General features: G+C 37.1%; 1 protein-coding gene across 9 annotated transcripts in view; it reads left to right on the plus strand.

Annotated features, from left to right (window-relative positions):
* Window positions 1–22,816, plus strand: part of LDB2 (LIM domain binding 2) — a 220,766-nt gene that overhangs the window by 125,894 nt on the left and 72,056 nt on the right. The gene's annotated exons all lie outside the window — the stretch shown is intronic.

A 22,816-nucleotide genomic window follows, 5' to 3' on the forward strand; every position in this document is an offset into this window, starting at 1 on the left:
CCAGATTGTGTGGTCCCACATCAGTAGGGCAGAGTCTGGCTATGTGTTTCTGCTTGCCTTGTTCGCTGCTGATCACCCTTGCCCACTTTGGTTATGCTTGAAGCCACTGCCTATGGTTTTATTATAAATTACTTTCTACAATTCATGCTTGCCTCTAGGCTTGTCCAAAGATAACTTGATAGCCTAAGATCTAAAGTAATTTTAGGCTCTTTCAAACTCTAGATGCGGATTGCCCACACTGGCACATGGTCCCATGTTAAATGGGTGAATTTTTTTTGTTAGTCCCCTCCTGCATGGAATCCAGTCTCACCCTGACATGCAGGTTTTTTGAGAGTCTGTTAGTGTTAAAAAGAAATGGGATCCAATTATCAGTCTTCAAAAACCTCTCAGAAATGGAACAAAACATAAATTCCAGACAAATTTGCATGACACATAAGCATTTTAGGAACACTTAAAAATATCTTCTATTTCTAGACTATAACCTTTCCTGGAAATTAATAATGTCTATGAAAAAATCTGTACTCTCAATTAATTCAGTGTAGACTTTAATATAGTTATTCATCCATCAGTATGAACTATAAAGCATTTGTATCAAAGCACTGAAGAAACTTCTAAATATTGTATTTTTAATATATTTAATAGGGACTTAAAAGTTTTGTTGTGATTGACTATCAAGCAAATAGTGCACATACAACATGCCAACATGCAGCTCTGAGGATTGGCTTTCTCATAAGAATTCATTACATGTGCCTGGCTGTATTTATGCCTCTGCTTACATAAGAATTTAAAGGCTATCTTTTTTGCATCCATATGTAAGCATTGAGAAACACGTTGAGCTGTACACACCAGGAAGCAGGCAATGATGTTCTCTCCAAGATCATATTTTTTCTTCTTAGTTGCTGGGATCATTAGATGATAGATCATCAAAGTATTGAGAGACATTGTGTCTTTGCCCCCAGATTCATTACCAGAACTCCTTGCCACAGCAGAACCATAGAGGGATAATTGACAAAGCTGGAATCGGCTTCTGGGAGACTTTGCGAGAGTGTTGCAATTAAGTGGGTATGGACCAACCACCATTGCTTGAAAGTGCAAGACCATTTGTTTGAAAGGGAGAGAAGTGATAAAGAGGAGCTATAGACTGAATGTTATGGGAGAATGTTATATGGGCCTTACAGTACTCTCCATTCAGAAGTGGTTAAATAAAACAGTTGAGCTGGATTAAAAATTAGGTAAATAAGAGGTTGGAAAAAGTCACAGAAGTATACCTCAGGGAATGATTTTACATGGTTTCAGGAAATGACCAAATAATACATTCATTCTTATCTCAGTGATTCGTCTCAATATGAGCCGAAAGCTCTTTGGGTCTCTGAAGAGGCACATGGCTCATCATTTTTCAGTGTACATAGTAACAGAAATGAAATCTCAGATTATTTCTTTCTCTCCAACTAAGGCACTCATTGTTAAACCTGATATAGTCTTAAGAAAAGTCTTTCCCCATTAGGCACATAAATTCTAGTGAACATAAAGATTCCCAAGTTACACCATGATGTAGAATTTGGATGTAAGCAGAATCAGAGATACCTTTGAATTCCTAAAGCAAAGATGCCAGTTCATTAGCACATGAAATACTGCTCAGTACAGGGTGTTTTGATGAACCAGGTGTTAACTGAATATCTAAAAGGCATTTGTTGCATATGAAAATAGTGATTATTATATCTGTGAATAGAAATTGGCACCAGCCAATAATATCTACATTTCCTCTTTTAAAAAATCCACCTTTTAACTAAAGCTGATATCTCTCCTGGCATAAATGATGGCAATATTATATTTAAATTTGGAATTGTAAATCTTAGGTATGGTTGAAAGAGACTGTACTGGTTGATCCAAAAGCCATGGCTGTAAAAACATGAAAAAAGTTCTGAAAAGTCCCTGATAGAAGACATACAGGATCATCTTCAAAAAGTAATACAAGTAAACATAGAAATAATAGGGAAAAGTGAAATGAGAAGTACTGAATTTAAATTACAGGTTAAAAATGCATGCAGCAGAAAAGAGAAGCTGAAGAAATCGTTGAGATATAAGTAGAAATAGAATTAAAATAGCAAGAAAGATTTTAAAGCATATTAGGTATAAAAATCACCTTAATCCAAGACTAGCTCCATTGCAATATGAAGAATATAAAATCAAATAATAAAGAAAACGAAAAAATGCAGAAGTGTTTAGTTAATAATTCTGTTTAATGTTTGAACAGAAGTAGGAAAGAGTTGATATGGTGAATGAAATGAGAAATTTACCATCTGCAGTGAAAGAAAATGTGGAACAGTAGCTGCAATAATTAAATGCTATAGAAACAAGAGGCCCAGAGAATGTACAATTAAAAGTCTTAAAGGAATTATCCAAGGAGCAGAAAGATCTGAGTCAATTTGTGATTGAGACATAACTTTAGGACTGGACATGGATAATTACCTGTGGAAGACAGGCTTGATGGAAGCTTAGATGTTGCAAAAAAAAACATGTAAAGGTCCAGTGGGTAAACATTGAACTTGAACAAATTCAGCCTTGAAGGAGTTGGATTTTCCTTGTATTAAGGTAATTTAGCATGGGAATAGATCACCAGAGAAGGTGGCAGACTCATCAGTTGGAGACTAAAATGAAATGAGATAACTCTTAAAAGAGTTGCATCTCAGAAAAATTCTATCCTGTGTATAGACAAGGTAGACTAGATGATCAGAGCAGTTCCTTTTGGCCACAGAGTGCATAAATTATAAATTAAACTCAAACTAATTTAGAAAATGATGTTTCAACCCAAACTAGAAACTAATTTACTGGCTCCTGCATTAGACTCTTCCCTCTTATGATGTCTGCAGCATAACTGCCATTGATTTTTTATTAATTAATGGCACATGTTTCTAATGTGGTCTGTTTTGTGGCCAGCTAGTACTTAGGTTCCTTTTGTGTTGCTGATGCATACACACATGTAATGAATTATGTATAAAAAGAACTGTAGAAATTACACTCAAAAGAAAGCATGAGAGACAACAGGTGGTCACAACAGCCACACTGAAGGGGGCTGAGGGATGGTACAATACCAGGTAGAACTGAAGAGTTTCTACTGAACACAATAAGGTGCCATCTGGCCAGACATGCCTCAAGGTACTGTGGGGGCTTTTCAGCAAGACTGGCTGCTCTAGCAAAAGGCTCACGATTAGCATTAAAAATAACAGGGAGAAAATTTTATTGAATTGTCAAAAAATCAGAATCAACAGCGGAAGGTATCACAACCCTGTGGATACTGAGGGCAACTGCACAGAATCTAGACCTAAATAAATATAAATATTTTCAATGTCCTTATTTTAGAAGATGTTGAATATACGGACGTTGGCATCCTTAGAGAAGCTGAACTGAGTCATTAAAGTTACTTCTTAAAAACCTTTGAAATACATACTTTTGTTCTGTAACACATTCTTCCAAAAATATCTGAACAGTAATGGATGTTTTATCATCAGCTCAAAGAAAAGACATGCTACCTCTCCCAGCATTTAAAATAAGTTTAGAATGGGGGTACAGTAAGAATGCTTGTACTAAGTGAGATTTTAGATTGCGAAGAGCTGTATTACTTTCCTCTTGAACACTTGGAAGGGCAGAGTGTATCTAAACCCTGTGAAAGATACCCTGCTTTCAAATTCTCAATGGCATTCTGTGCTTTACTGGGTACTTTTCACGTGCTCAGACATTGTTCCACAAGAGTCTGATTAATTATTTTTAAAGGATAAAGAAAGTAAAAGACAAAATAAGCCAGATAAACATCTCCCAAAACAACTTGTAGTACTTGGAATATAGCAGGTTTCATATGCATATACATACATATAAAATTATATATATTGTGTATTAGAGACTTTTTGTTTACTTATTTGTTTATCTCTATAGCTAGCTCAATTGGCTGTGCTAGATAACCTGCAATAATTCCCATATTTGTGGGAAAGTATCTGTGATGGACTGGGAAAAATAATTCTTTACTTTTTGTACATGCAGAGGTATGCATGTTGATACCTTTGTCTATAGCTGTATGTGTGACAAGTGTATAAAAGGTGATAGAGAGTTTCAAACCCTTATGTGTCATCTCTATCATTTAATGTGGCATTTAATGTGCACTGTATGTAGTACTCTTTTCTGTAGCTCCTCATACAGCTTGTTAAGAAGCAGAGGCAGCAGTTTGCTAATACACTCATATATACAAGTATTGTGCAGAACCACACAGTGCAAACTGAAATGTGGATCATTTGAAAAGTGGATTTTGTCCAGTGATTTCAGTGGGCAACAGATCAGGCCCATGCCATTTGTCATGATATCTGTTTAAAGTCCCAGCAGTTGCTTCTGAAGAGGTGTACAAACTGCAGCAGAAGAAAATCTTTATTTCTGGAAATAGTTTCAATCATTCAGTGAAGTGTTGCATCTGTCTGAGGGAGAGCAAATGTCCTCGTGCGGACAAGGGCAAGACATGCACCAGTGGGGATTTTCCCTGCACTGAAACCTCAAGTCTAGGACAACACTGTAGTTTTTTCAGAGTCTGCATAAGTCAGTTTATATTAACATCATGGCTCATGGTCCTTTGCACAGGAAGAAGGATTAATAAAAAAAGATTCTTAATACATTTCTCAGGGCCCTCATTTCTGCCTGCCTCTCTGGGTATCTAATTATCAGTCATAGTGTGGCCTTCCTAGGATGCTGCATGTATTTATCATTTGAGATACTTTTTCAGTCTGGTTTTTTTCCTGTAGAAATGTAATGAATGTATAGTGCAAGCTGAGATGTTTCTAATATCCCCATGATTTGGAATTCAGATGTAATAGGAGAATTGGTGATGCTGTTCTTTGCCTAGTCAGTTACTGATCTGGAATCATTTTGTTTTTCCTAAAGAATGATCAGTTGCAATCCCAATACAAATGTTATACAGTTTTGTTACTTATGAAAGCAGAACTATTAATTTCAAAACATAAGTGACTGCAGATAGCTTCTTTTGTTCCTTGCTGTGTTTGGCCTCACCATCTCAATTCTCAGACAGCAACTCTTTTTCTTCTACACAAGGCACATTTCATATTGTAGTACTGAAATGTACAGCTGTGTTTAGTAGCTCCATTCTCACACGTTTAAGAATAGCTGTGCCTGATTTTTTTGAGATTGTGCCAATATTCCAAATGGCTTCTCTTTTGTTTTTGAGAAGTTAAAGCTTAATTTTGGCATTTATCAGTTCTGAAGTTATGTTTGGTTTCAACAGCTTTTTTTCCCTAAGATTTATCATCTAAAATAACCCGCAGTAATTACAAGAATTTGTCAGGATGTTGCCGATCACCTCCTGCGTGTGTTTTTAGAGGGAGGTGTGAGGCAGGACGCAAGGAAGCGTGTGTGCCTGCTCCAGCCCTGCCCAGGGAGCGCTCCCCGGATGCTGCCTGCGCCTGGCGCTGTCAGCAGCAATCCACCTCGGCGGCTTCCCGATCTTCAATCAGTCTTTATGGCCCCTCGTTGCTTGTTGTTCANGTGTCACAGCCAGTCACAACAGTTACTTCAAGCAAATTTTCACACTCTTTGGCTCAAACTGCTGGCAGCATTCCTAAAGACTCTGAGGAAATAATTCCACAAAGTGGCATAAATTAATGTGACTAATTAACATGATGTTAATTATTTGTAAATTGTATGTTTGGATACACATTACTTGAGAGGCATATGTTACATTCAATGTTTACTGAAACAAGTGACTGCTAATCGCATCTCCTGAGTGTTCCTTTCACAACAGTCAGCAAATAGAGGCTTCTCTAAAAATAAAAATTGTGTCCTAAGGGAATGCATGAACTATAGCATGCAGTGAAATGAGGAACTGGAATAGAGTTACCTTCGTGGCGGCCTGAGAAACACGTTGAAATGAGTTTCATAGGTAGCAACTACTTCCACCTCGCACGTAAATCAGGATGTATACAGTATATTAGCAGAATGTTTTTAAATTATCTTTTCTCATGCCAGTGGAAAAAATAACTGTAGCACGTGTAATTAAAAGTGGCACCCAAGGACAAGACCCCAGTTTAGGTAAACAAGAGTAATACAGTTGTTTTCTAATGTTTGAGTTTCTAGTGTGATGCTGAGAGGGTCCTCCTGCATCATTAGCAGCAGTTGCAGGCACTTGAGTGGTAAGTGCAAGGGAGGCAGAAATACCACACGGTCAGTAACCTGTGGCTTTCTCAGCATGAGAGCCTCGTGTGGTGGGTTCCAAGCTGTCCACAGACAAATGCTCCGACTGCACCTGGCAGCAGACTGAGGTACACGTTATTCTGAGCCCACACAGGTTCTCATATGCTCTAGAGGGCATCGACAGATCGCGCTGGTGCTCATCAACGCACGCTGCTTTTGTGAACAGTTTGGTTTTGAGTGCCAACAGAGTTTGGTTTTGAGGGGCTATAAGAGAGAAATGCAGTGAGTAGTGTGGTACCACAGGCCACCATGTTGTATAATCCCTTTATTAAATTGGTCAAGCTCCATTATTTAGGATTGTTTTCTCAGTAGTGCTGCCAGAAAGTTATTTTAGAGTACAAGGCGCTAATGCTTAAAAACTCTTTTGTAATTTCTGATTTATATTTTCCATGATTGCTTATAGCTTTTTTTTTTTTGTCAGATCAACATTCTCTTTTAGATTAAATAGTTATTTTACCCTCTCCTGCATTCCCCCTGCCCCAATATCATTTGCATCACATCTTTCAAAGTGCAGGTCCATGGAAGCTTAATTACTTTAAATGCTGGTTATTTTACTGCCATAGCAGCTCCCTAAACTCACTTGCCACCTGGCTGCACATGCAGTAAAGGTGGTGCAAGGGAGAGGAAAGGACCATGTGGCTGGAATGTAAAGACACAGAGAGGAATATAGATATATAGAAAAAAAGGAGAGGCATATCATGGCTGTGAATTACATTAGTAATCAGAATTTTGAGAAGTGAATTTTCAATCACAGTACAACCATATCCTAGATATTAGGGAAAGTTTTGTATTTTACCCTTCCTTTAAATCCTACATACTTCCTATTCTTGCTTCATGCATCAAGGTATATGAGCTTCCCAGTAAAGAAAAAGATTTTGACTTTTTTTTTTATACAAATGAACAACATGTTTTCCTGGTGTGCTTTCTTCTTTCAGAAAGACAGAAACTGCTTATGTTGAAAGTTAAAAAACAAATTTCATCAGAGGCAAACATCTAGCCTGGAAAATTTCGGCGAAATAATTACAGCTTGACAAATATGTAAACAACTGAAACCAGTGTATTATAATAAAAAATATTAAACCAACTTAACCAGAGCTCTTGTCTATAATAAAAATGTATGGAAGCATACATATGTATATACTGTGCTATTTTCTTATATATGTAATGAATAATGCAGTTCATTATTTTTGGAACTGTATCATTTGCAGTACTCTTTTAAGCCAGCTCCTGAATTCAATGGGTCTCATTGTATATGTAAAGTTTAATACACGCATAACTCTTTTGCAGAATCATATCCTACAATATTAATGTGATATTCACATTATGAAGTTACCTGCCTGAAAATCCAGAATATTTTAAAATATGGCTACACACATACTGACAATTAAATTACAAACCCTAACACTCCACCTTTTCATGCCTTTTTTGTGTAAAACAGTTCCAATATATTGATAAAAAAAGACAAAATGTAATTCCTGGGATTTTAAAAAAAAAGTTATTATGGTTTATAGTCTTCTTTTATTTGACTGGTTTTTTTTCTTTTCCTGGAAGAGGAAGGGAAAGGAACTCTGCAAACACAGAGTTTATGTGTTGCTTGTTTAGGGAGTATTTTGACAGCTGGGTGAATGAATCCTTAGCAGGCAAGGGTGGGGTGGAAGCCCCAGTTGTTGTTGTGCTGAGGTGCAGATGTTTAGGAGGCTGGTGTGGGATGTGTTGACTTAGAGCTTCTTGAATAAAGAGCCTTCCACGAGCAGATACTCTGAAAGTCTGTTTTGTGACCGAGAGTCTGATCTGTTTGAACTCTCTTAGCTGTTAATTTAAAGGAAAAACTCAACTATGGGCATGGATGGGCAGTTGGGACTGGGATTTGGTGCTGAAATTATACAGAATACAACAGTGAACTTATTTTCAGGAAGTTACAACTTCCATCCACTTTTCAAAAGAAACTTAGAAGAGTTTTATTACACCACAACTCTTAGTGACTCTGAATTCTCTGTACAATGCATTTGCAGATAAATGGAAGTGGGTGAGTACTGGGAAAATATTTGGTTCTGTAAAAAAAAAAATACAATTTTTGAGGTTTTGCTGTTGTGCTGAAATCATATTATGATTTTTGAAAACAGAAACAAGAGGGTGAAGAATTACATGAAAATAATGACTAACAACAGGTCTTTAAGCTGTGAAGTCTTTTTGAACTGGAAATATTTATGTACCTCTTCCTTGAATGAAGTAGTTTTCTTAGCATTTAGGTAAGACCTAAATATGGTAACACCATATTTTTGACAGTGGACAACAACAACAAAAAAGCAACTAGGATAACTCAAATTATTTTTAGAATCAAAATAATTATTGATTTTTTTTTAATTAAAAAATAGTTATGGTCTCTCACTCATTTACCCTATTCAGCCAGGCAATTGTTAGATGACTCAGATAGCAATTGAATCAATTACACTGAGTAGGCCACCTTAAAAAGGTGAGAAGGTGTGCTGGCAGGTCCTGTCATGTGTGGCTGTGCTCAGTCATGTGAAACAGAGCCACTACTGACAATAAAATAACACCAAAAAAATGTTAGGATAGGATAGGATGTAAATAACAGAAATTACAGAGAAGAAATTGCAGTGGGTGGGTGGAATTAATCACCAGAGCTGGTGTTGGGATGATGCTGAAAAGTTTTTGCTGGATGTTTCAGGCACAACCTAGCTGTGATTAGTCAAGGGAGAGGATAAGCTGAGACCTTGTGGAACCAGCCATATGACATGAAAGTAATTTTAAGGATCTGACACAGACTCGAAGATTTGGTAGGGAAAACTGACTTCCATTCAACTACTCAACAATTTGTAGTTTTCATTCTCCCGGTGACTATACTTGGTGTGCTGATCAGCCCATATGAACCGTTGTGAAGTTCCAGTTGTGAAGATTTGTGATGTTCAACTGACAGCGAGTACTTGCTAATCCCATGGATTTCACTGGGAGTTCAACCAGAGCCCAAACACCAAGACACCAGAGGAAATCCAGTGTTCTTTCTGAATTCCTCCAGTCTCCAAGTTGTATTTTGAAATATCCCTAAAGAAATTAATTTGAAAGTTGCAAGAATCCTAGGTACATTATGAAAATTGTAACAAAAGGTGTTGCAATCTCAGTCTATGCTGAAGAGAGCTGGCATCAAATGACTCTAAAATATTTTTCAATGTACAGATAATTTCAGATGCGTAACTTCCACAGAGTTTTCTAGAAATAATTTTTTTGAAAACTCTGATTTCTGATTTTGTTCTGCTTTCCTTTATATTATCTTAAACTTTTATTTTATATTGGATTTATCTTTTTATGTTCTTTGGCATTTTTTAGAAATTTTCAGCCTCATAGTAACTGCAGCTATAAATTCATCTTACATTCTTGCTGTAGGCTTTATGGTGATGCAAATCCCCCCCAAATTCAAGAACTGGATTTCTAGGAGAAACAGGTTACAACTATTGAGCAAGAAAAGTCATCAAAACCTAATTGTAGTGAGTTTCAATGCATATTTTAACACATTCCAAAAATTGATCTGCCTTCTGGAATCACTGGTGCCATCTCAAGTCCAAAAGGTGTTTTCTAACATGAAAAATGATGCTTACTAGATTTTCAAGAATCTCCTTGGGTGTGGGCAGAAGGTTGCCTGCAAACCCAAAGCCATTGGGAAGAGAACCCACGACAACACAATGAAATGGTTCACGGAGAAACTTTTGGAGACTGGTGGATTTTTTTACTTACAGGTCAATTTTGTTTGTGGGATGAGAATGGAATAATCTCTGACAGATTTTGGGGAACCAAAGGGTCAGCTTAGGCCCCTAAAATTAGAAGTATCTCTCTGGCTGGCCTCAGTGAACAACTGCTGTCTCTTAGGAGCTTAAAATTGAAGTCAGCACTTAGGTTCCTGATGGGAATAATTGTGCCAATATATTAGATGTTTTTAATTTGAGCATATACCCATTCACAAAAATAGCTAACTAAGGTTAAGTTAAACTGCAGGCATATAACTTTTTCATCTATGCATCACCTTTCTTTTAAGTATGCTTCTATTTGTAGGTTATATCCTTGGGAACATGCATGTCCATCCAATCATACAAAACTGAAAAACCTTCTCTTACTATATCCATAAAGGACATATTCTTGTTCCTCCCTTCTGTGCCTGATGCGTGGCACATGGGGCAGCCATTCACCAGCCTCTCTGGTTTCATGTAACAAGACAAAGTTCCAGCTGTTGTTAAGACACCTATTGGCACTGTGCATCATAAAGATAAGTTTCAGAACAACGAAACAGCCCAGCATTTCTGTGTTAAAATTAGACACGTATAAAAAGTCACATGAATGTGAAGTTCACATTAACTGTATCCTTAAAAAATGCAATGATATTCAGTGGTCTTATAAGGACTTTGTTATAATATTGTCACAATTTGCCAATCCATTACTTAGACATCTCTAATGGATGGATGTCATTTAAAGTGCAACAACGATGCACTTGGTCGATTTATAGTCCATTCTTCTCTCTAGCTTTCTGTCTGCAGTGGGATTTCTATTGTCTGTTGTTAAATCCCAGCATAATGGATACCACAGCTGCAGTGGATAGCTGTAATTTTTACTGACTTCTGTCTTGGTGTGTGACTCAGCCATGCAGTTCACTACTCAGCCAACATGTTTTGACAATGGATTTGAATAATGTAAGTATATATATTGTCTAATTAACAATAGGAAGTGTTTATTCTCTTGAATTTACCACTGTTGGAAGAGAAACAAAGCATGTGTCTCTTTTGAATTTAATATTGATGTTTCCTAGGTGCTTAATGAGGGAATGTATAGGACAGCTGTTTTCAATGTATATAGAATGTAAATCCTTGGTAGAGTGTTTAACTTTTTGAAACTACATTTAATTTTAAAGTCTCATGAAAGGTAAAATAGTCAAAAAACACTCAAGTGATCATATAATCCTATTACTAAGAGAGCAGGATCCTTAGTACTTAACATCATATTTTGGTGTTTGAAGAAGAGTTTCTTGCCATTGTTTACTAACAAAAGTGTTAGAAAGTACCTTCATCATCCTTGAGCTGAAATCAAATTGATATACTAGCTCTTCATTAGAATATCCCAACACACTCAGCTTGTTGTGTTCTGTGCTGGATCTCATCCATTGAATGACACCTGATACCTCATATAATTGAACAAGAATTGTATGCTGCTGGTGGTGGTGTTTGACTTTATAACAGGTAATACATGCTTACATGTAACCTCCTTGAAAACCTGGATATTTTCCTCCAAACAACTTTTCCTGTGAGAACATCTGTAAACACGCCCTATCCCTATGTCACTTCTCTATGGAACCAAAGAAGAGGGCAGATGATATATTTGAGCTCACTGAAATGGAGCTGTGTACCCGAAAAGCACTCTAAACTTAGCCTTATGTGCAACCCCCCGCCAGTAAGAACCATCCCTGAGAAATAAAACAAAGATATCACCCAGTAATTTGGTCTCTGTTTTGTACCTGGTGTGCAAATCAACATCCCATAATCTCATAGAGCAAACCTGTAGTACGGATTGGTTTGCAGGTGAAAAGCACAGTGCTAAGTATAGTTTAAATATTTCAATAATAACTCCTCCATTGCATTAGGTACAAACCTGTTTTCTGTCAGCATTCAGGCACTCCAACCTGGGATCTTAATAAGAAATATCAGTTAATCACAAATCTGTCTCCAGGCTATATGAGCCTCTCTGATGTGTAATTTCAGGAAAATCGCCACAGGACTAATGTGTACCCAGAACAGAAGCATGTAGCACTCTCTGTGAGATTCACTGTGATAGAAAAGTGGAAATAAACCCCTCAGTCTTTCCAGGAGGAGGTACATTAGTGTAGTAGTTGACCATTTTTAATACCATTTGATATCTTGTAAATGCATAAAAATATTGAGAATTAGTACTCTAGCAGGTGGTTTTCTAGCTTTCTTCCAGGTGAGAGACAACTCTGCTGTTAGCAGAGGTATTTTAAGAGAGGAAATAGTGTTGGTATATCTGCATTTTTATCTGATTACAGTATGTATTTAAGATTCTTTACACATTTGGTCAGGACAAATGCTAGCTACATTCTCTTAATTAAGAGTGGAAGAGTTTGGGTTTCCTTGGAAAAATTTTGGTCAACTCTCAAATAAGTGGTCAGCAGGGACGCTGGATGCTTATGACAATATTTATCTTTTAAATATCAGAGTCAAATTCTGTGTTTGGTTAATAAAATCAAGAATTTAAGGCTGTAAAATGCAATGTAGCAATAAAATTCATTATCTATGGCATATGGAAAATTAAGATAGCCAAGAAAAATTTAAATATATACAATTAAATCTTTTTTGGCTTTGGAAATCAAGATTTGCTGCTGTGTTTCAGCATATGGTTTACTGTTCCATTTGAAGTAGTTTGACTTTTAGCTTGTTTAATACAGAGACTATCACTGTATGAGAAAAACCCAAATTTGTTCTAATAAACCCTTTCACCTAGTTATGATTTACATGACTAGTGCAATTAAAGTAATAACAGATCTAAGGTTTTTCACAAATATAACAGGAATGGTATTATCCATTTATTTCTTTTTTGATATTTGCCTTTGCACCTGTGTGCTGTTGATTTTTCCTGTTAATAGTTTATTTAATTTTGTACTCTCTTGTAGAAAACCTTTCCATTATAAGAAATGCCTTGCATAGAAGATCAAATACTGTTCTATGTACTCCACTCATTAAAGAATCAGTAGCTGTTTTCTGTATTGTAAGTACTTTGTTCAAAGTAAGAGCTTGTAAAAGTAATAGTAAGACATCTCCAGTCTGTTCTTTCTGTTTCCCTGGATATAAAAGGCGCAGCTCGTTAGAATCTGTCGCCATATTAAATATATCTCAGTAGGAACCACTTCTCACTCAGAGGAAAATCTAACACTGGCTTACCAATGTGTGCAGACTGTCGATTGTTCTTCAGCTTTTACTTTAATTCACTCTATAGGTGATGTGCAAGTATATGTTGCTACTCTTCTACATATGATTTTTAATCAATATATTTTTGAGTATTTAAATTAAAACCTAATAAATGGCAAGGAATATTAGATATTTCAAAGGAAGGATGTAAAACTCAAATCTTGAATTCTGAGTTTTAAAGTCTTCTCAGGGAGGGATGAAAATCCTATAAAAATATTTTTGGTGGTGGTTACAATGTGTATGTTCACATTTTATGTATGAAGTGTATAAGAATTTTCCAAAGAGTTTTCTGCATGATGAATCTGCAAATTAGATGCAAGGTATTTATTTTATTTAAATTGTATAACCATTTGTCACATAGCTTGGAAAAAAGGTGTAAGTTAGAAAGGATATGTTGAATTTTACACAGTTTAAAATATCTGAAGAGCATTCTGTTTAGGTGACATGTTTGACTATTAAGTACAACATACTCATCATCTAAGTGCCAAATATAAACTGCTAAGACAGCTATTTGGCATGTTGGTCTGTTATATGAAATTTTTCTAAAATTTATGTGATAATACTTGTTAGATTTTTAAAGGATTTCCTTTATTTTGTAATCAAAATTTCATGGTGATTATGTTTGGAATGCGTTTGTGTAGGTGTACATAGGCACACACCCTTAGACATGTATAAAATAATGAGGTAACAGTTTATACAATAGTGAACTATTTAAGCTTAAATGTTTGACATAATTATATTTGTATGAATAAACTTTGAATAATTCTTCCTCCATAGCAAACTGAGACTATAATATTAAAATAATTAAAACAATGAAAAAATAGAAGTAGTTAACCAGGAGTTCACCTTGGTGAGTTAAATTCTGTTTTACTTCATATACACTCCACTGTGCAGAAGTGTGAAAGAACTTCATGCAAACCTTTTCCTGCACTGTACCTGCAGGCAAGTAGTTGTTATTATGGGTTTCAACTAATCTAAGATTTTGTCCAGTAGATTATATTGCATTTGTGCGTACTCACCATAGCAGGGCAGCCTCTTAGAAGGTACCCTAGGAGACCAAACACCACCAAGGGGACCCCCTGCAGATCGGTAGAGGTACAGATTCCGGTCTGGCAGACGTGAGCCATGTGAATTGAGGCCAACTGAGGTGCATCACCAGGAGTCAGACCGGCACTCTCTTGTGCTGCGTTGCCTTACTCTGGTGTGGGGGTATGTCCACGCCATGATCAGAAGCCCTCCAGTCGCTGAGGAAAGGACGGGGGAAGACTCTCATCAAGTCACAGAACTGATTCCTTTTTCATTTGGGGCCTTTCTTAAAATGATTGTACAGGATTTTACTCCCCCGGTTGCTGGATTTTTCTTTTGGGCAGGAATTTCAAAAAGTAGTGACCAAACGTGCTGCTGTCCATGAAGGAGATGATTAAAATGCATGTGCCCGTGGGTTGCAAGGACAACTTTGGCATTAGAGATAGTGCAAGTTCCAGTGATAGATGTACAGCAAAAGAGGAATTATTCTGGCACCTGCAGTTCCTGTAGTAATAGAAGAAGCTCATGAAGTAATGAACTCTGGTTTGTTTTCTTTTTTATTATTGCTATTTTTGTTGCTGTTTTCTGTAAAGTGAAATATTGGGGCCCATCCTCATTGACTTTCCTGCTCAGAGCACTGTAGCTCAGTGTAAAAGCGCTGCTCAAAAGCATGTAGAGAAGTTCAATCCCACATTTATATAAGTTATATAACTTTATATAAATGTATATAAAATGTGTATAAGTTATTGCTCTAGAAAATTATGCATAATCTAGTTCATCACATAGGAAAAACACGAGTTAGTCTTACATTCACTGTATCTGTGGTGAATACTGCATATAGGTATTGATATATAAGATTTTAGCAGAAAGTAAGAGATGGTACTGTAGCAATCTAGGAAACTACTAATTTTCCTCAATTTTTTCAGCTGTTCCTTACCAATGTACTTGGCATTATACCTTACAACTTCATTTTCTGATCTAGAAAGTGTAGGGGGAAATCGAATCTGCCTGATAGTCCTGGCTGATAGCTTTCTTCAGAAAAATAATAGTTTTCATCTTTTAATTAATATCATTTGATCTATTCTCCAGACCTTTTTTTTCTTTTTTTTTTTATTTTGCTGCTCTCGCTGTCTGTAATCCTTGTTTGATCTTTTTTCTTGGAAAAAACATGTAGTTAGATTATTTTTTCCCACTATTCCATTTCTCCTGTTAACTCTAACTTTGCCTTCATGCATGTTACACTGTATACCAGAAGGTCATGACTAATTTCAAAAACTGAATAATCTCTGAGGTGGCATAAGCATTTCTTAGTGTTCTGTAATGATTCTGAAAAACAGGATTAAATTTATTGCAATGATGATGCAGGAACCCATTCATTATCATGGACAGATTATATTTAAATTGTAGAAACATTTTACATTACAAGTTTATATTAATAAAATCCAAGGTGATGGAAATAAATTCAAAACCTGCTCTTTTAGCCTGTAACTGTGTGCCACAGTCATAGCTTAGGAGAGGAGGAAGCTCTTGCAGAAACTGACTTTATTCATGTGATAGAGAGTGACATTGCACCAGAGGAAAGCTTTTAAAACATCCCACACCCAGATCTTTTAGTCAGTTGAAGCTCATCATGGCTGGGCTTCGCAAACGAAGATTTAGGAAGGCTCTATCCATGTTTGTTACAGGCACACTGGTGGCTTATGAGGCCAATACGAGATAGACATATCCAGTTGCAAAAGGCACAGCAGAAGGACTCCTTAGGTGGTGTATTCAGCAGGATACGATTCTTTCTGCGTTGTCTTTTCTCCTCAAGAGTGATCCTGCGGGCGTTCTCAAAGGAAACGGCAGCGTTGTAGATGGTGTGTCTCCAGGCCTCCCGATTTGAGGCCAGAGTAGACCAGTTAAGATGATCAATGTGGCCAAGGCTGAGATGTTGTTTCAGGGAGTCCTTGTATCTTTTCTTCGGGGTTCCTCTCTTACGGCAGCCGGAGGCAAGTTCACCGTAAAGGAAGATTTTAAGAAGGCGGTGGTCCTTCATTCTTGAGACGTGCCCTGCCCAGCGCAGCTGAGTTCTCAGCAACATGGCCTCAATACTTGTGACAGCTGCTTGCTCTAGAACAGATGTATTGGTCACATAATCTGACCAGTGGATGTTTAAGATTGAACGGAGGCAGCGTTGATGGAAGCGTTCTAGGAGACGCAGGTGGTGGCGGTAGATGACCCATGATTCAGAACCATATAATAGAGTAGACAACACTATGGCTTTGTAAACACTCATCTTGGTGCTTTTCTTCAAGTGTTTATTACACCATACTCTTTTGTGGAGTTTTCCAAAAGCACTATATGCCTTTGCTAACCTGTTGTCTATCTCCCCATCAATCTTACCATCTGATCAGTTGAAGCTAAGACTGCAGAAATGACCCTAATGTAATATTCTGAAGGGAACTGGTGATTGATTTGATATATTCTTGGTAGTATTTCCAAACTTTTGGCTGGAGTAGTCTATAAAGACCCTTTGGGAAGTGTTTGGTGGCCCCCTGTCCTGTTGTCTGACTACAGAGGTGGTTGTCCTGTGATCCGGGCAAACCAGGAAGCAGCCATATGGCAGCTCTACACATGTCATATATGCTTCCTGAGCCATGATGGGTCATTGTAAGCAGCCTTCATTATATAAGGAACAGCAGGAGCAATCCCAGCATGTGACAGATGGGACACTGTGGAGTTTCAGAAAGCGGGAGAAGGCAGTGAGGCAATCCCAGGAGTCACAACTGGCCTCTGCTCTGGGCCTGGGCAGTCTTTCATTCGGAGCATCTCCTCAAATTGAATAGCATACTGCCACATTCATTATTTGTGGTTTCTTTAATTATGATGTTTAAAGCTCAGGCAAGTTGCAGTGTTACAGTCTGGTCCGACCTTGCTTTCAGCTGTGGATAGGGTGCGCTGATTTAGTTGCATGCTCTCAGAAACATCCTTGTTATCAGTGCTTAGCAGTTGTCTTCAGGGTGGGTACAGTTCCCCAGTAAAGATCTAAAAAGCTTCAGGAAAAACTGGGTCTGGTGTTGCAGAACAGTTTCCAAAACTCTTTCCACAGCCGTATGTTAACTACTGAGTTTAAGCCAACAGCTATAGATCTTTCAGCAGTGTTGACTTACTTTCTAGCAATAGCAAATTCAATAACCCTGCCAGAGCACAATGCTAATCAGTCACTAACCATACCTCTAATCAGTCTGGAAAATGTGGTATCTGTCTGAAGAGCAAAAATTCACGTATGTATTGTTTTTTTCTCTGTAGCACTTATTGTTCTTGCTATACTCCACCGTCTATGAGAAGCCTGTTAGATTCTCACAAATCTGTGCTTTGCCAGTTCTTTCCCTGTATTGTGAAGATGCCTGAATGTTTAGTTTGTTAATAGGTATAGGAGAATAGTTATGCTTAAAACAAAAGTTCATATAAGAATGTTTATTTCTTGCAACACATTGTATTCTAAGGCTCTGTACCAAATCTACATTATGAATTATGCTTTTTCTTACCACTGTTTTAGATCACTGCTGGTTAATACCTAATTTTCTAGTGCTTCAGTTATTTTTTTGCATTTAAGTTTTATTTATTTCATAGGTTGCTGTGAAATAAAGTTTCTTTAGTGACAATTTCCCAAGAGGTGATTTAGTACCATCTCATATTGTCTGACCTTCAAATTACTTTCAGGCAACCACAGTAGTAGAACATTCAAACGAATACAACATAGATTTATCAAAGTCATTATCCTAGACTACACTGTTACAAGAAATGTGGTAGATCTGATATTATTCAGATTTCAGCATTTTATAAAGAATCACACATAGGAAATTATTAGTCCAGCTGAACAAGGTGGATGTTAGTAGTGGCACAGCAGAATGGAATGAAACTGAATAAAAAAGACATGACAACAGGTTATGCTAAATGGAGAACTGTCACACTGGAAGGAACGTGTCAGCAGAGTTTTTCAAGGATCAATCTAGAGTACTTGACTTACTTAACATTTTAATTAATGATGTTAGCACAAAATGTAGAAGTAGAAGAATGGAATTTGGTGGTGGCAAAATATTGTGAGGCATAATTAATATAAAGGATGATCAGAACATTATGCAGGAAAAATGTTCTTACCTTGAGGACTAAAGTAATAGAAATGAGATGAAATTTAAGAGTACTGATGCCACTTAAGGGCTGCTGAAAAGAATTTTTGCTAGTGACTTATCAGTTGAAAATGACAGAGGAGGCAAAAGACCTGTGTGTAACAATCAGTCATAGAATAACTATGAGTCACCGATGGGATACAGCTGTAAGCGATGTGATCCTAGAAAGTATCGAACGAGATATTTCCTGTGGAGGCGGAAAAATGTTAATGTTGTAGCAGCAATGGAGAGCTTGCTTTTGAAAAACTGTACACCCACTTTTAAGGAATATTGAATCCAAGCGAAGCAAGCATTAGGAAGGTTTATAGGGACAATTAGAATGATACAGAAGCATACATAGTGCAAACAAAATAAAGGTTGTGGCTTGTTTAGTCCAGTAATACAAGGCTGAGAGGAGACCAGATGGCTGTCCACATGCTCTTCGTGGGGGGGAACAGCAGAGTGGGAGAAGTGGCACTTGACACTAAAGCAAGTGGGTATGTGCTTATATGAATATAAGCTAGAAACTAAAAGAACATTTCTAGCCATCAGATCAATGGGGTCTGAATCCGTAGTAGCAGTGAAAAGAGAAATGGACCAGTTTTAAAACAGAGCTCAGTAAGCTTGTGGAAAAGACTATATTATGGGATTTTTCTATGATATGATTTGCTGAATCATTTGGGGACTAAATCGTCAGATTGATGAAGTCTTGTTCTTTGTTGCTTAATCACCTATGAATGCATGATATGTGATGCATACAGCTTGCTTAGGCCATGTGAACTTATTTATCCTCAAATTGATATTAAACATCAAAACATACCCTTTACTTGAGAAGAATCCTTATTCATACCTACGTTGCTCAAAAGTACTCAGATGTCCTCATTCATACCTACAGCAAGCAGTGCTCAAAAGTACTTAGAAGACTTATGTATTTCTTAGAGGTACTATGGATTGTACAAAAGCTACATTGTATTCTAAAAAAAAATATAGAATTATTCTCATTCATGTTAAGGCTCCATTTCATGATTTTGGCAAATGAAAGAGAGTGGGTGTAAACAAAACTTCTAGGCTGCTAGAGGGCATAAAACCCCTCTAATACCAGTAAAATATGCATCTTCTTTGCTGACACAAGCATAAACCTTAAAAAATATGAAAAACCTAGTCTCTGTTATCTCCATTGTATGCTAACTTCCACAATGACTTCACTGGAACAGTGAGGCAGTAAGTTTTACTGAAATAGAAGGTTGAATTTGGCACAGAATGTGAAAGGAATTCTTGGAGGTTACGATCTTTGAGATGTGAATTCCACCAGTAAAAATTCAAATGCGCATCAGTTCTAGCAGGATAATAAATGTAAAGGTTCTGAGTAGCTAAAAATGTTGATCTTTAGATGCTTGTCAGTAATCATTAACTATATAGGAAAGTTTTCCTATTAAAAATATTTTTAATGGGCTATTCTGACTTTAGGAAATAAAAATAATTTAAAAAGATATGCAAGAAAAGAAAGGGACTCTGGTGAACAAAGCAAGTCCAGGCTACCTAATTTTGACTATGAAGTGATTCTTCACTTTACTCCTCTGCAATAATGGATTGGGGGAAGAGGGTGGGGTAGAGATAAGGAGGGGGGCAAGTCTTAATGGAGCACTTCAAATTACAAGAGTTGTTATTAAAAGAAAGAAGAAGAAAATTCTTCTTGGAGTAGCATCTTGGGTTTGCCTGGCTCACATTACCAGAGAATACTTGTCTTGTTTGAAAAATATTTTAGTATTTCAATTACAGAATCCTCTGGGCTCTATTCAGAGCACAGTATCCACTGCTTTGCAGAAGGTTGTGCATAGGGTTCTGCAAAAAATCAATTCTTCCAGTATAAACATCCTTTTTGCAGAAAGTTGAAACGGAGAAAGAATGCAGTACACTGACATGTTGCTAAGCAGCAAAAAGGACATATGTCAAGAACCATCTATGTCTTTTGTATTACTACACTTCCTTTCCTCACACCTTCATCACACAAGCTGTTATGATTCTTATGTACCCATAATATGGAAAGAAAATGACACAGAAGTTAGTTTTTCCTCATTTCTTCTCCATTTGCATTTCTTAAAAGATCTAGTGTTAAAGACAGGTCCCTGGTGGGTGTAATCTGTTTGAGACGTTACCAGTTTCAGGTCAGTCCAAGGCTTTAGGCATTATGGGTGTAGCTGATTAATTCATTAGTTGATGGACATCCTGTTGAAACCTTTTGGGCCTGGGTTACTTCCAGAAACAAAACGAAAATCTTGCCAAAAGGGAGAATATTAACCTTAGAAATAAAATCAGCCTCTCTAGACTGTGAGGAGGTCAGTGGTACCCTGATGGGATAGTTTAGACCTACAAAATGGTGACTGCCATTAAAAAAGAGGTAATTTGAAAACATTACCAAGCCGAAGTTTTGCACTGACCACTAATTTATGTTGCTGGCTGGGTCTTTTATTCACTGGAGTAAGTGGTTTCTTCCTAGCAAGTCTTCATGGAAAAAGCACTAAGGTCTTCCTCTTGGTCTGCCACAAACATTTATTTGTGTGAGTAGTTTCAGTGACATGTATTTTTAAAGTGTATTAAAGACCTTGTGATAATTGATTGTAATTTTGCAAGGATGTCTTTTATGGTAGTGACGTTTCCATGGTTGTAAAAGCACTTATTTACTGTGAAACTATTACAGAGTACTTCCAGGACACACAGTCTTCCTGATAACAAATGTGTCTTGAAATGAGAAAGAGCTTTTCTTAATTTAAAATTTCAGTGTTGGGATTATTTTTTTATTATTACAGCTATTTAATAATCTCTTGCAAGTAGTTCCATATTTTCAAGGTCAAGAATTTTTAGAAAGAGTAATGGGACCCAAATTTCTTTTCACTTCTATCCAACCAACTGTGATGAGGTAATGGTATTCTGCAAGTTGGCATTGGAACAACAAATTATGTTTCAGCCAGGGCTCATGCTTTTTTCTCTATATGCCCTGTGACTATATAACTAATAAAATGCCTGTTTTTATTGCGTGTGGTCCAGCTTCAGAATAATAATCATCCTTGAAGATTAAATTAATGAAAAATCAATTTAGCAATCAAATATTTCAACCATGGTGGGTGGCTGAGTTAAGAAGGTATTATAAGTAAAATATAATTTGTTCAGCCATATAGGCAGTTGTTGGATTTCTTATTCAGCCATCAATTACTGCAAAATGGTTAGCTGAAATTACAATTAAATAATGGTTGCAGCTCCCAGCTAGAGTGCAGTCACATGTGGAAACAGCTGTAGTTATTTAAAAAGTGACCATCCCTGCTGTTAGCTACTGCTCTTCCTCTGGAGGTGACGGACATCAGCATGTGTCAAATGCTTCCTCTGCAAGTCAGCGTCAGCCACACCCAGCCCTTGTTTGGGGTAGGAGCTTTCGCGGGGGCTGGTGAGGTGTCTCCGCCTGGGCTTTAACTCCCAGTGGGATGACAGCAAGCAGCTAAGGCCGGTCATGTCCTGCATTGCTCCTTCTCTGCCTACCACAGGGCTTTGGCTGTGACCATGGGTCTTTGGTTGTCCTTAAGCCTTTTCAGGATGATACATTTATAACTGCATGTTTCATGCCTGTACACAAAGAGGAATAAACTTTACCTGAATAGTATCTGGTTACCCAATACTTCTGTGACTGCTCCTGGGATGTTGCTGTTTTAAGTATTTCAATAATATTTACTGTTCTACAATTGTACTTCTATCAAACTGTTCATAGATTAGGAACTAGACTGTAAGAAGAGTATTTTCAGTGAAAGTGTTATAAGCTGTTTCAATTTCCCACATGTTCAGTACCCATCTTCCTGATATGAACAAAAAAAAATAATTACTTTTTGTGAAATAATTGCCCCCAGTTTACTGTGTGCCATATGACATTAATGAGGAGGGCTTTGAAATTTGCTTTCAAGATTTTCAAGTGAAAATGATGGTAAATTAAGGAAGACTTTGGAGCTCTTCATGAGTTTGTGATTCCATTTTAGGGCTCAACTTCTCAGAGAAAAGCAGTGACATAATAACGTGGGCCAAGTCATTACTTTTTATTCAGGGTAAAAGGGGTTTTTGTAGCTACTGTCTGTCTTGCAGAGCATTACGTGCTCACTAACATATTCAGGGAAAAGGTTGTTCTTTGCAAGCTTATCTGTTGAAATATTTCCATCTATCCTGTTTTAAAGCATTTGCTAGTAGGCATATGTATGCAATACATCAGGAATGAATGCCAGAAAAAAACCCTATAAAAACTTACTTTTTGTCTTGAAAGAGGATGTAGATTCAGATGTGCTTCAACACTGCACCATTGCTGTGTCTTTTAGTAGTTTTACATGTAGGCGTTTGCTATTAGGTGTTTGCTATTGTTAAATGTGACAGCTACATCCCCCT

This window comes from Lepidothrix coronata, unplaced genomic scaffold (assembly GCF_001604755.1).
Source record: "Lepidothrix coronata isolate B3197 unplaced genomic scaffold, Lepidothrix_coronata-1.0 Scaffold0, whole genome shotgun sequence".
Classification (NCBI taxonomy): Eukaryota; Metazoa; Chordata; class Aves; order Passeriformes; family Pipridae; genus Lepidothrix; species Lepidothrix coronata.